Below are 13,825 nucleotides of genomic sequence, written 5' to 3' on the forward strand. Positions count from 1 at the left end.
AAGTGCGGGTGGGGTCAGAGCAGAGAACCATTGTAGGCAGAAGGGTGTGGGGAAGGGGTGCCCAGAGGGCTCTACAGTATAGCCCAGAGGGTCACATTGGCCCTCCCAGTGTGGCATCCTGTAGGGCTACATGTGGCTCTCATGCTGGCAGCTGTTCCTTCTTTCACACTCCCTTGAATTCAAAAGTAAGATTTTGTATCTTCAGAATGGTTATGACTGGCTGGCCCAGAGTCGGTGGGCTCCCTCCATGTTTAATTTTAAGCTACCGATATGACTTCTGAACAGGGATCGGGAAGAGATGTGCACCATCGGCCGCGGTGAGCTGGCCAGAGCACAGCACTGCTTGGAATCAATGTTTCGTACAAGAGATCACATTCAAGGAAGGCCTCTATAATCAAACAGGACGTCCTGTCTTTGATTAATTTCAATTACAGTCAAAAATAGAATATACAAGAGCTTATTCACAGTACAAGACAGAGACAGCCTAATGCCTCCCTTCCTTCTAACTGTCTGTTTTGATGAGTAAATAATGACTGACTGGCTTATGGATGAGACAGATCAAAACCAAGAAAAAGATGCTCTGCTTGCAGGACTGTGTGAAGGCCCCAGCTCCCAAGTGTCTCGTTACATTTGAATTCCACAAGCAAAGGCTGTCTTTCAAGATCCTACACAATGCACACCACCCTGTGGGGCTTGGGATTTGTGCAAATGCAGATCTTCATCCCATCCCAACCCCACCCTCAGATTCCAATCCAGTAGGTTGGCAGTAAGGTCCATAAAATCAGCACTAAATTTTAAGACCCACCCCTCTGTGTGATCTCGGGCGGCCTCAGCCTACAGTGGCTTGAAGCAGGATTTCGGTTTCCAGCCAGAGATGGAAGTCAGGCAGCAGCAGTGAGAGCGCTGAATCCCAGCCACTAGGCCACTAGGGACCAATGACCAGCGACAGGGCCCTGGCCCATCAGCTGTGCAGAAATGAATTTCCACATAGAGACGGAAAGTAGTGAAACAAGTCAAGTGTTTATTGGGAGGAAAAAGGCTACGTGTGGCTAGACACATGGGTTTCCTGTGGCCAATCATCTTGCTTTGCCTGGTTCTGAGTCCATATTCCGTATATCTCAGGGTTCTCCCCTGTGTGCACGTGCATCTCTTAGCCACAATGGATTCTAGTGAAGAGGTTTATGAGTAGGTTGACATCACCTACTATGGGGTGGCGCCCCCCCCCCCACCTTTTTGACCTTCAAGGAGGCTTTCTGCGCGTGCGTAGTCAGGAAGGCCTCCTTGACCTCAAGAATGAGGTACATGTGGTCTCTTGTCGGGGCAGGGCTTGGCTTCTCCTCCCTCCTGTTATTTTGGAGGATCTGTCCACAGGGGATGAACTCCAGCTGCTCAGCCTGGGACCCATCTATCTCCTGCGTCACGTGGAAAGACTTTTCGGAGATAAGCAAGAGTGTTCATGAAACAACCTACTATGAGCCAGTCTCTGCTCTGGGTGCCGGGGAAAGAGTGACAAACAAACCAGATGCAGAATTTAAGATCTATTGGAAAGAAAGTATTTTAAAGCGTGGCTGGTTTCCCCTTTCCCACTCACCCTGCATGACTCTATCCCTCACCCCACCTAGTCTTACTATAGGACCTTGCTCCCCAGAGAAGGGCTGGACTTGGCTCAGGTGGCCCATAGGAGCCTTCAGGAGCTAAGCCCCTGACCCGAGAGGGCACAGGGGATGTGCTCAGCCCTTTGGCCCCCCCATCATCTTGCTGTAGGAGTCGGAGAGAACAGGGACCTCAGACTCCACAATCCCAGCATTCTTCAGAGATAGATGTCTTGGGAAGGAGTTGAGCTTTGTCAACACACACCTACCTATCAGGGAGGAAACTTCTCTCAGAAAGTCACAGCCCCACCACTGTTCCAATGCCCCACTTTGACAAGTTCACTGCAGATCTTTTATTAGACTCATCATTTTCTCCATTCAAGGTCACCAGTTCCGACTCACTGGGAGTAGCTTAATGGGCTGAAGAGAATTCAAAGCGATTGGGGTCTCTTGGCTACACTTTAGTATCAGATGTATGAAAGCTGCTTGTCAGCAACAGTTGTTGCTTTGACTGATGAGCCAGCCTCCAAGAGCAATGATTAAAAGTGACGTCTGTGAGATAGTTATTCAAACTTCTCTTTCCATCCCTGAGCCATCATCTGCATGTCTGCACTGATTTTGAAATGCAGATGGCGGACATCATTGTTCTGTATCCGGATACCCTCCTCAGAAAGCTTTTGCTGCCATGAAGGAAGAAACAATCCTCTGAAGTACATGTATCTACAGCCCATCTGTTGGAGCCCTCCTCTGACAGGCGCCATGGGTGCAGGCACTCTTAATTTGTCTCTGTCTTTACTGCTGCACCGTCCCATATTCATGAATGGGAGTCTTCGCTCACCTCCTGTAATTAATCTCTGTCTCATTGGGAGAAAACCCAGCTAGCAACAATGCAGCTTGTGTATCTGCAGGCAGCAGACACCACACCTATCAGAAGTGCATGCACCAAGTTCATTTTCCCATCATGAACTCCCTCACGTTTCTAAACCAAGACAGCTGGGTGAGCACACAAATGAGCCTGTGTAACTGGGCCACCAGGGCCAGCGAGCAATGGACAGGGTGCATCAGGCCCGAGGACTTGATGCTGAATGCCCGCCCCAGGGAGCACCTTCCTCCTCGGCATGTGTCTATAGTGGAGTGGAGCAGGACAGACCAGAAGCAGCTTTCATTCAGTCAAGAGGCCATGGATCCCTTCTGCTGTGTAACACCCACCACTCCTGCACTGGCAATTAAGGTGGATGCCATAGTGGTTTTTAAGAGGTGCCATTTTCCTTAAGTGGGCTCCATCTGTGAACTTGCTGAGCTCTGGCCGCGTCTGTGTGTGCGGTGGGGAGGGGGAATAGCACGGCCTTGGCCATTAAATTTCTGGTTGGAAATTTTTACTCTCTCCTTTTCTGCAGAAGAATGACATCTGTGATGGGAAGCACACACATGCACACAGTCCTGCTTCAGAATACGGTCATCGGTCGCTGGACATTTGCTGCTCTGGACCATGGGAGCTGCTCTCCATCTTGACAACACGCTGAGTGGAATCTCTTGGCTTGTGGAATCTGTTAAAGCAGAACAGATGGGGCATAGGTGGGAGAGGGGGGGACGAGAAGTGGAAGAGGGTTTTTCAAAACATGGATGTTTATTACCTGAGGCCAACACATGCAAACTACCTTTTGGATGAAGGTTAAGATAATTTTTAGAGAAAGTGTTTACCTTCTAGAAACTCCTCCGGGCCTGATGTGCCTGATGCCTTGGGTGCCTGTTCTCCTCCTACCTGTCTGGCTATTTCTGCTCAGTCTTTATGTGGAGACTCTTCTACTGCTGCTCTGTAGGACAGCCTTCCTCAAACTGGATGTACAAAAATGGTTCTGTGTTTAAATCAGAGTGGGGAAGTATGTGCCTTCTCTTGGAGACCCACCAGCCCTATTAGTGCTTACACGCTCTGGGTGGATTGGTTGACATCTAGACACTTATTCCAACCCTTCTCCCCCACTCAAAATGATTGGTTCAAGACAGCTGATTCCATTCCCCTTGCTGTTGACTGATTTAGGCATAGGCTTGCAGCCCAATCCAAGCCAACACAATCTGAGGGAAAGAGAAACCTTAGGAAGAAGCACTTTCCTTCCTCCGTTTAGCAGAAGTGTCCAAGTCTCCACCCTGGTGAAAGAAGACATCCCTGCTACATTTTCAGTCACCACATCTCTCCTAGGCACCCCATCCCTGTTTCCAGCTGCTTATAGAAGTCCCAGCTGGGTGCTTCCGGAAAAGCCATGGGCTGGCATTCAGGAGAAGTGTTGTCTCCTAACCTTTCTGAAACTGTTCATCTATTGGGTTGATCCACATGACTCATGCTAGGATTCCATTTTTACAACCAAACTCGACTCCCACCTTCTGAGCCCATGGCCCCTAAAACAACTAGCTGCTCCTCTGTCATCTCTGTTGGTTAACGTTGTCACTATTCCTCCTGTCAGGGTTCTGTAATTCCTTCTGTAAAGGTTTCCTTCTTTCCAGGCTGAAAACCTCATGTTCCCCTGCAATTCTTCTTTTCCTTTATTCTACCGCATCCAACCAGTGCCCTTCCCCATAATTCAGTCACGCTCCTGCCCCTCTCTGTGGGCTCTTCTCTTTACAGATAACGAGAAAAATTATAATAGCCCTGGATTTAGGATGCTTTGTATAAGCTCTTCCCTCTGAAATTATCTACTATGTGGATACCATACAGTGTCTAAAGGCAGTGATCTGACCCCCCTCTATCTCCTGTTCAGAATCACTGAAAGCCAACCCATTGCCTTTAGAATAATTCCAAAACTTTCTTCATAAATCTGCATGATTGAGCACTAAATTAAAATCCCAGCTTCATCACTTGCTATACTCTCATTTCTTTGATGCATCCTTCACAGAGCCCGGACAGGTTAGTGTCCCCACACCCCAAATTCGCTTATTTCCAGAACATCAGAATGTGACCTTATTTGAAAATAGAGTCTTTGCAGATGTAATTCATTAAGACAAAGTCACACTGGATTAGAGTGGACCCTGATCCAATGACTGGTGTTCTCATAAAAAAGCTATATGGAGACACAGATACACACAGATGGACGGCAGCCAGGGGAAGGAGGCAGGAACTGGGAATTGTGCTACCACAAGCCAGGGGACACCAAGGATTGCTGGCAAGCACCAGCAGCTAGAATGGGCATGGAAGGACCCTCCCCTAGAACCTTCAGAGGGAGTATGACCCTGCTGACACCTCCACTTCGGACTTCTGGCATCCAGAACCGTGAGGAGCTAGTGTTCTAGGCTAACAGTCAGTTCGTGGCCCCAGGAAAGCAACAGAGAACCTCTCCTTTTCCTTAGGATTTCTTTAATTTCTCTTAGCAATGTCTGGATTTTCAGTGTACACGTCTTTGCTTGATTGTGCCTGCCACTTCATACAAAATACTCAAGAGTGTTATACCCAAAACAGGGACACTATTCCAGGGAACCAGCACATAACCTCCCAATGAGGAATTATGGTTTCCACATTATAATCCAATCCACAGGCCCACTTAATCTTTCACCAGTTGCCCCAAGAACAGCTATCTTTCTGTTAGATCAATCCCTATGTTTCATATTTTGTGATGCTATTTTAAGTGATATTTTTGTTTCAATTTTCAATTGTTTGTTTCTGGTAATTAAAAATAAAACTGATTTTTTTACATTGATCTTGCCTTCTGCAACCTTGCTATAGTAACTTATTGGTTCTTATAGATTTTCAGCTTTGTTTTTGTTTTGGTAGATTTCTTATGCAGACAATGACATTGACTGTGAATAAAGAGTGTTTCACTTCTTTATTTCCAATCTGGATGTCTTTTATACTTTTTTCTTGCATTATTGCACTGGCTAGCATCTCCCAGTTTTGAGTAGAAGTGCTGAGAGCAGAAATCTTTGCCTTGTTCAGATGTTAGGTGCAAAGCAATCTGTCACCGTTTTATATGATGTTAACTGTTGTGATATTCTGATGTATAATAAGAAATATACGTTTGATCTTCCTCCCCTTTTCTGGCACAGAATTCCAAAACCCTTGGGATTTCCTTGATGAAGAGAGCTATAGAGGTGTCTTTTGTTGTGTTAGTGAAGTGAGTTTTGGAAAGCCATAGGTATAACCAAAGGAAAAGGGCTGATTGTCAGAGGAGCCAACCATGTGATTAGAGAATTGAAACGTCCAGTCCCACGCCCCAGACCTCTCGGGAGGGGAGAGGGGCTGGAGATTGAGTTCAATCACCAATGGCCAATGGTTTAATCAATCATGCCTATGTAATGAGGCCTCCATAAAAACCCCAAAGGAGAGGGTTTGAAGAGCTTCCAGGTTGGTGATCATTTGGAGGTGCTGGGAGAGTGATGCACCCAGAGAGGCCATGGGAGCTCCAAGCCCCTCCCTCATGCCTTGCCCTATGTAGTTCTTCCATCTGGCCATCCCTGAGTCATAGCCTTTTATAATAAAATGGAGATCTAGGAAGTATAATGTTTCTCTGAGTCTGTGAGCCACTCTAACAAGTTAATCAGACCTGAGGAGGGGGTCATGGGAACCCCTGATTTATAGCCAGTTGGTCAGAAGCACAGATAACAGCCTGGGCCTCCGACTAGCTTCTGAAGTGGGTGGGGGTCTGGGGCAGCAGTCTTGTAGGACTGAACCCTTAGCCTATGGAATCTGATGCTGTCTCCTGGTAGACAGTGTCAGAATTTAGTTTCATTCTAGGATACCCTACTAGTATCTAAGAATTGTTTGTTGTATGTGTGGGGAAATCTACCCCACCCCAATGCTGAAATTGAGTCTCAGAACACCAAGAGCTGTGTTTTTCAGATGTCTTTCTCTACCTAGTTTGCCAACATCTTCTACTAGGAATAGATACTGATTTTGTCAAATACTTTTTTTTCTTCCTTCCTTCCTTCCTTTCCTTTCCTTTCTTCCTTCCTTCCTTCTTTCCTTTCTTTCTTTCTTTCTTTCTCTCTTTTTGCATCTATTGAGAGGACTGTATCAATTTTCTCTTTTATTCTGTTAACATGAAATAAATTGATTGATTTTTGAATGTTAAACCAGTCTTGCACTCCTAGTATAAATCCCACTTGTTATGGTGTATTTTTCTTTTGATATACTGTTTAATTCTATTTGCTAAAATTTTGTTAAGAATTTTTACATATATGTTCATGAGGGATATTGGTCTGTAGTTTCCTTGCAATGTATGTCTAGTTTTGGTATCAGAGTAATGCTGCTCTCACAGAAAGACTTGGGAAGTATTCCATCCACTTCCATTATCTGGAAGAGTTTGTGTAGAATTGATATCATTTGTTCCTTAAATGTTCAGTTGTAATTCAGCAGTGAAGCCATCTTGGTCTGGAGTTTTGTTTGGTTTTGTTTTATGGGTATGTTTTAAATTTATTTAAAATTTAAATGAATTCAGTTTATTTAAAACTATAAGGTTATGCAGGTTACCTATTTCTTCTTGACTGAGCTTTTGTAGTTTGTGTCTTTCAAGAAATGTGTCCATTCATCCAAGATTTTACATTTATTGGCATAAACGTGTTCCATTTATTGGCATGAATTTGTTCATATTATACCCTGCTATTCTTGCAATATCTGTAGAATCTGTGGTAAAATTACCTCTCTCATTCCTGATATTAGTAATTTGTGTCTTTTCTCTCTCTTTCTCTTTTCCTGATTAATCTGGCTGGAAGCTTATTAATTTTACTGATGTTCTCAAAGAACTAGATTTTGGCTTCATTCCAGTCTTTCTATTTTGTTTGTTTCCTACCTCACTGATTTTCACTTTGGTCTTTATTTCATTTCTTTTGCTTATTTTTGGTTTAATTTGATTTTCTTTTTCTAGTTTCTTAGGGTGGAAACTAAGGTCACTTATTTTAGATTTTTTTTCTTCTCATATATAGGCGTTTCATGCTAAAAATGTCATTTTAAATACCACTTTAGCTGTATTCCACAAGTTTTGGTACATTGTGTTTTCATTTTCATTCAAAGTATTTTCTAATTTTCCTTTTGATTTCTTCTTTGGTCATATGATATTTAGATGTGTATTATTTAGTTTCCAAATATTTTGGAATTTTCCAGATATTGATTGATTTCTAATTTAATTTCACTGTGGTCAGAGAAATAACTTTGTGTGACTTAAATCCTTTTGCATTTATTGAGGCTTGTTTTGTAACTCAGAATGTAGTCTGTCTCGGTAAATGTTCCTTGCATACTTGAAAAAAAAATGTGTATTTTCCTGTTTGGGGGAAATGAATGTTTTATAAAAGTCAACTAGGTCAAGCAGGGTGATATTGTTGTGCAAGTCTTTTACATCCTTATTGATTTTCTGTTTTTTCTTCTTCTTTCAGTTATTGAGAGATGGCTGATGAAATCTCTAACTGTAACTGTGTATGTCTCTATTTCTCTCTGTAGTTCTTGGGGGGAGAGGGATGTGGAGGTCAGAAGGTTGAGTACCACTCCCACCAGAAGCTGAGAATAAAACCCCATAGTTGACCATGTCAGGGAAGGGCAGTGGCTTGAGAGTCTACAGGAGAGCAGGGTGCCAGGAGAGGCCCCACCATACTGCCAAAGATGGAGGTAATGTCTCTTCCAGAAGGAAAGATGCTCAGTTGGGCTAAATTCTGGTCTAAACACTTTACAGTTCCTCTAACATGGTGATTCTCAGACGAGGATGTGCATCAGGATCACTGAGAACTTGTTAAAATGGACTTCTGGGCCCCGCCCAAAGAGTTCCTGATTATGTAGGCCTTTGTTGGGGCCCAAGACTTCACATCTCTAACAAGTTCCCAGGTGATGCTCATGATGCTGGTCGTGGACTGCTGCTCTAGTGCAGCCTCCCCTCCACGCTGGGCCTTACACCTGCTCTCCCATTGCCCTGAACCCTATTCTGCCCCCACAGCTCCCACCCAACCTGGTTAACACCTATGCAGCTTCCCTGAGGCTCCATGTCCAGAGGGTTGCCTCCCCAGATGCCCCTCGAGCCCCCGTACATCTCCACATCACATTACACAGTGACTGCCTGTTACCTGTCATCCTGTCCTCCCCCGGAATGTCAGATCTCGGGAACAAAGGCTCCGTCCGGCTTGTTCACGATTGTACTCCTGGAGCAGAGCGCAAGCTCAGATACTCACTGCACAAATGATGTCTAATTCCTCAAAGTGTGAGTGTTCACAAAGACCTCACCTGAGCTTTCCATACATTCTGTGAACTGAATACTAATCGTAATGTCAACATTAAGATACCTGGAAATGGATCCAGAGTCTCCTGAGACCATTCCTTCCTTCCTGGCTGTTAGATTTGGGCAAGAAGCACATGAAGCAGGATTGGGGTTTGGGAGGGCAATAATTTCAAACACACATCCCCTCTTTGGAATTTCTCCCCCAAATGCACACATTATGAGTCGGGGGGTGGTTTTGGCTCCCTCCCAGAGGAGTGGTGCCTGTCACTTCTTAGCCCTTCGGGGCAGCGTCTGCTTTGTGTCGGTGGCAGCTGCCAGGTGCAAAGATGAATGACCCAGGTTCCACCTTGATGGATAGCTGCCCCCAACAAACTGGCGCATGATCTACGGAGATCTTCTTTAGGAAATGTGACAAACAGTGATAGATGAGGAAGGTGAGGGGCTCTTCTGCTGCCAGAGACACCAGCTCTGAAGACACTTTTCTGTGGCCGATGAAAAACAGTCCACAACACAGATCCAAAGGGAAAAAGAAAACAAGACGCCAGTTCAAGTAGTGGAAATTAACAGTACCTTGCATTTGGATAATCTGCACTTCTCAGAGATTGCTTTCACTCAGTTATTATAATTACTAGTGAGATAGACAGGATAGGTATTAGTATTCTCATTTTTCCCTTGGGTAAACTGAGGCTGGAAGAGGTTAAATGTCAATTCCAAGGTCACAAGTACACTGCGGCAGAGCCAGGGCTACAGTCTGTCATCTGATCTCCCACCCAGCGCTCCTTACACCCACTAGCCGGACAGTGGGGTGGGAAAAACACTGTCACCTATTTTCCTACAAAGCAGTAAAGAAAGTGCTGACTGGTAAGAAATGTTTGTCTACGCATGCTTTATTCTCAAGGCTGATTTATGGGAGAAAAACATCATGGGAAAGCATTTGGTTGGAGCTGAGAATTAAAAAGTGCTTTTTGTCATTTCAGGTATGCTGCATGCCACATTACCCAGCAAGCCCGAGGTGAGCGGAGCTGTAGCCGGTGGTCGCTGCCACCTGCCTTTGATGTGGCGACACCGAGGCTTTATTCTTCTGGTGAAAGGCCTTGCCAAAGCAGCTCCCCCCACTTTCCGACTGCAGTGCCACGTGCATTGCTTTAGAGGACAAAGCCGGGATCCATGTACCAGCCTCAGGCCAATTAAGCCTAAAACAAATGCTTAGGCTGCCAGAGCACCGATGACACTCGCAGTGCCGTGGGCCCCGACCCACAGCAGAAAGGCTGCCAGACATGCCCCAGGAATTGGACTGACGCACCGGCTCAGCGTCCACGGCTTCCCTAATGACCAGTGCTGCCGGCTGTTGGTTTAGGAGCACTTAAAATGCGAAAGCACTAGAAAACGCAGTCGGTGAGCCCACAAGCCAGGCCCCCCTTGAGGCCATTTGCTGGACACACACTCTGGATTTTTCTACCATGTCTAGGGGCATACATAGGAAAGCTGAGATGCAAGGTCAAAAAAGCCAGAGTTATTAAAGCAAGGGCTGAGAAGTCTCCAAGGGTGAGAGGACCCTCAGATCAGGTGGGAAAAAATCATGGATTTTTCATCAAGAAAACACAAGCTCAGCATGGAAGAGGAAACAATTATTCACAAAACCCACACGTTGTAAATGCATGACCTCTCGTCCCATCCGAGAGAGATTCCAAATGGCTAATAGCTTCAGGGTGATTAACTTGAGCTAGACTAACTTTGTGTTATAAATGGATCAAATCCACACAGTTTAGAGGTTACACAATTGTTTGTTCCCACCAGTGTATTTTCATAAGCAGCAGAAATAAGAAAATGAGACTTAAGAAGAAGATAACTTCATCTATTTGATTCCAGAAATGTTTCCTGAGTGCCTACTATGTTTTGATGAGAAAAATGCCTCCCTTTGGGAAGAAAGAAACAATCTCCCAGGAGTTTACAGTCTCCGGCAGGAGAGGTGCACTGACAGAGCATCTGGACGGGGAGGGACCCTGACAGTCATCATTTTCACCAATTCATATCAACCAAGGAACGCACATCAAAATACACAGGCTGCCCCTTCCTCGGAGACTATCAAATAGGTCGGGACCAGGCAGGTGTGGTGTTAGAAAGCTCTCCAGGTCATTCTGCCAGACAACAATCTAGTCTAGTTCTTCTGTTGTCCAGATATACAAACTGAGGCAATGCAAGGTCTTTTACTCCTTCTTGCTACATCTTCTTCATCGTCACTTTTTTTCACTGACTCACTGACAGTCACCTCCCATGTTGGGAGTTAAGACAGAGAGGGAAGGAAGAAACCGAATTCAGCTACTTGCCGTGACGTGGACGGGGAAGGGCTGGGTTGACGGGGCCACCATCCTCTGTGAACGTCACCTTGTCCACATCCGTGACATAGCATCAGAGAGTGACCCCTGCTGAGGTGGCTCCCAGGACAGAACTGGAGGCCACAGACACATCAGATGGCCTGCTGCCCCCATAGCTCTTGACTAAGATGTAAGGTGCCATTGCTTTATTCCTCATAATATCAGAATGACTTTTACGTCCTCGTGCAGGCAGGGATCACTTCTTCTTTCTTTTTCCCCTTTACCTTTGATATTCTAAATTGCTTTGGACACACTAGGAGGAAAAGCCAGAAAGGGGCTAACGCAAGTCTTCCCCAGGACCTGGGACTCTCGGAGACATGGTGCAGGATCCCAGCTCTTGAGATCAGAGCTAACCTGGGAATAGAGTCAGCTTTAAAAAACCCAGCTCAAGAAAAAGCCCCCTCACCTAGAGGGGTGGGATAGGGAGGGTGGGAGGGAGACGCAAGAGGGAGGAGATATGGGGATATATGTATACATATAGCTGATTCACTTTGTTATAAAGCAGAAACTAACACACCATTGTCAAGCAATTATACTCCAATAAAGATGTTAAAAAAATTAAAAAAAAAAAAAAAGAAAAAGCCCGAGTCGAGCAAAAACTGCATTTGTTAGGAGAATTTATGGAGAAAAAGAAAGTCTTCATAGGAATAAACACGATTTTTTATTAAAACTCAAAACTTGCCAAGTGTGTGCAGCTTGCTGTCTGATTATCGTCCACAGGGAATTTGAAAATCTGGGGGAAAATAATGCACTGAGGAAAAAGTGCTGGATCAGGGAAACAGAAGAGAAGCAGCGGAGGGCCCAGGAGGCCGGTCATTACCGATGCAGGAGATGCAGGGTGTCAGGGATCAGAATATCACTTGGAAGCTTCAGGGGGAAAAACTCAGCCAGAGGGAAGGATGGTGTGGGATCCCTTCCTCTGCAGGCCCCTCTCCGCCTCCCCACTGCAGCACCCCAGCTGTGCAAGGGCTCCTTTCCCCAGATCAGGACAAGGGGCAGGTGAGTATCACTGAGGCTCGTGATCACTGAAGTCGCTGGTTCTACCCAAGTCCAGGGGCTCACGTCCCCAAGAGCCCTTTCAGCTGGGATCAGACTCCATCTTTGCCTCTCAGTGATACTGAGAGAGTCTGCTTCCTGGTCTGTTAAGATGCTTCACAAGAAGTCTTTGCTGGGCAGATGAAAAGAGAAAATGTAAAGTCCCTTGGCCCAACACCTGCGTCTTCCAGCAATTCAGTGCCCATCAATTCATCCATCCATTCATTCACTGTCAGTAATTTGATGGCTCTGATTTTTCCCCCGGCAATAAACCTGGAGTGTGCCCTACACAGAATTGCCAGGTAAAAAAGTTTCGTTAAATAGCAAACTAACCCAACAGAAATGAAACAAATCTTATACAAAACTCTCTCTCCCAAAACACAACCAAGAGTCTTAGGCAATAGGTATAGTTGCTTCAAACATCACACTTCTGCCCAGTGCTTCCCAAACGTCAACCTGTTTTTGTGTGTCTGAACTATCTGTGTTGGTGTGTGTAGTAATACATGCTCCTGTTTGTTGAGTGCTGCCAGAGCTATGGAACCCAGACTCCATGAGTCTCCCTGTGGTTGCTGAGAGCACAAATGTGAAGATTGGCTGCCTCACCCACAGCTAGGGAGTCCAGAGCCCAAATCCACAGCCCCTTCCACAGGCATCCCTCAAAAGCTCAGGATTCCTCCAGCCGAGGCATCTTATGGGGACAAGGCTCAGGGTGGGGATGGAGTCTCCCCCCCTCTCCCTGAGTCACCTAACTCATTCTTAACAACAGCACCAAGCAGCTGGTTTTTAACAGATAGCAGGTGAAATGGATCCCATTGCAAAAGGATCAGAGCCCTGTTAAGTAGCATCTTCAAATCTTCCTTTGCAGGTCATTAAATACTTAATCTGAGATGAAGCCGAGGTGTTTTAAATAACTGCTGATTAAGGAACAATTAGACATATTTAAGAAAATAAATTTGACACCATAGCGACAAAAAATATTAAAAATCCTCACATATGGAGATGCAGTCATTGAAAGTTGTACTCTGCTGTTTGTTTTTATTGTTTGATTTAGTGTGGGTGCCTCCAGGGCTCTGAGGTCCCCCTGTAGCACTAATCCCATCCCCGCATCAGCCTTCCTGAGGTGGGACCCACGGAGACCAGGGCTGAGGCGCACCCTACCTGGGTCTAGGGCATCTGCTTTTTTGCTATTGCAAGTCCAATTTCTGAAGCTGACTTCTAGAAGGGCCTTTTGAAAGCCCTTGAGCTGAGATGCATGCAGAGCTGCTTCAGACTAAGGGTTTATAAATCCCTTTTCCCAGGGAGAGACATAGCTCGGGGAGCATTTCCAAAATTGGTGCAGTTTGGGACAATGAGATGTTTAGTCTAACAGGCCTCCCTTCCCACGAGGCAGTTTCCAAAAGTAGAGAAGATTCTGGCTGCCTCCGAAAGAGCCTGCTGTAGGCTTTCTTTCCCGGGGCTTCGCAGCATTCTTCCACAGCAGACAAGATCCTTAGAAAGAACTGGAAGGCCTTCTCGCTGCACTCCTGTGCTGGCCCAAACCCTCTACCTCTCCCCGTGGAAGCAGAGAGAGGATGCTTGGATGGGGCAGGAAGCTGCCAACCAGGAGACGGGGTGGGTCTGGAGAAGGAACTGAGCTGGG

General features: G+C 45.7%; 1 protein-coding gene across 1 annotated transcript in view; it reads right to left on the minus strand.

Annotated features, from left to right (window-relative positions):
* Positions 1–1,035: 1,035 nt before the first annotated feature.
* ATRNL1 (attractin like 1) overlaps positions 1,036–13,825 on the minus strand; it is a 721,245-nt gene continuing 708,455 nt past the window's right edge. Inside the window, exon 33 of the transcript XR_009497890.1 lies at positions 1,036–3,139. The gene's annotated coding sequence lies outside the window, so the exon portion shown is untranslated. The remainder of the gene's footprint in view (positions 3,140–13,825) is intronic.

Source organism: Balaenoptera ricei, chromosome 16, assembly GCF_028023285.1.
Source record: "Balaenoptera ricei isolate mBalRic1 chromosome 16, mBalRic1.hap2, whole genome shotgun sequence".
NCBI classification, from domain to species: Eukaryota; Metazoa; Chordata; class Mammalia; order Artiodactyla; family Balaenopteridae; genus Balaenoptera; species Balaenoptera ricei.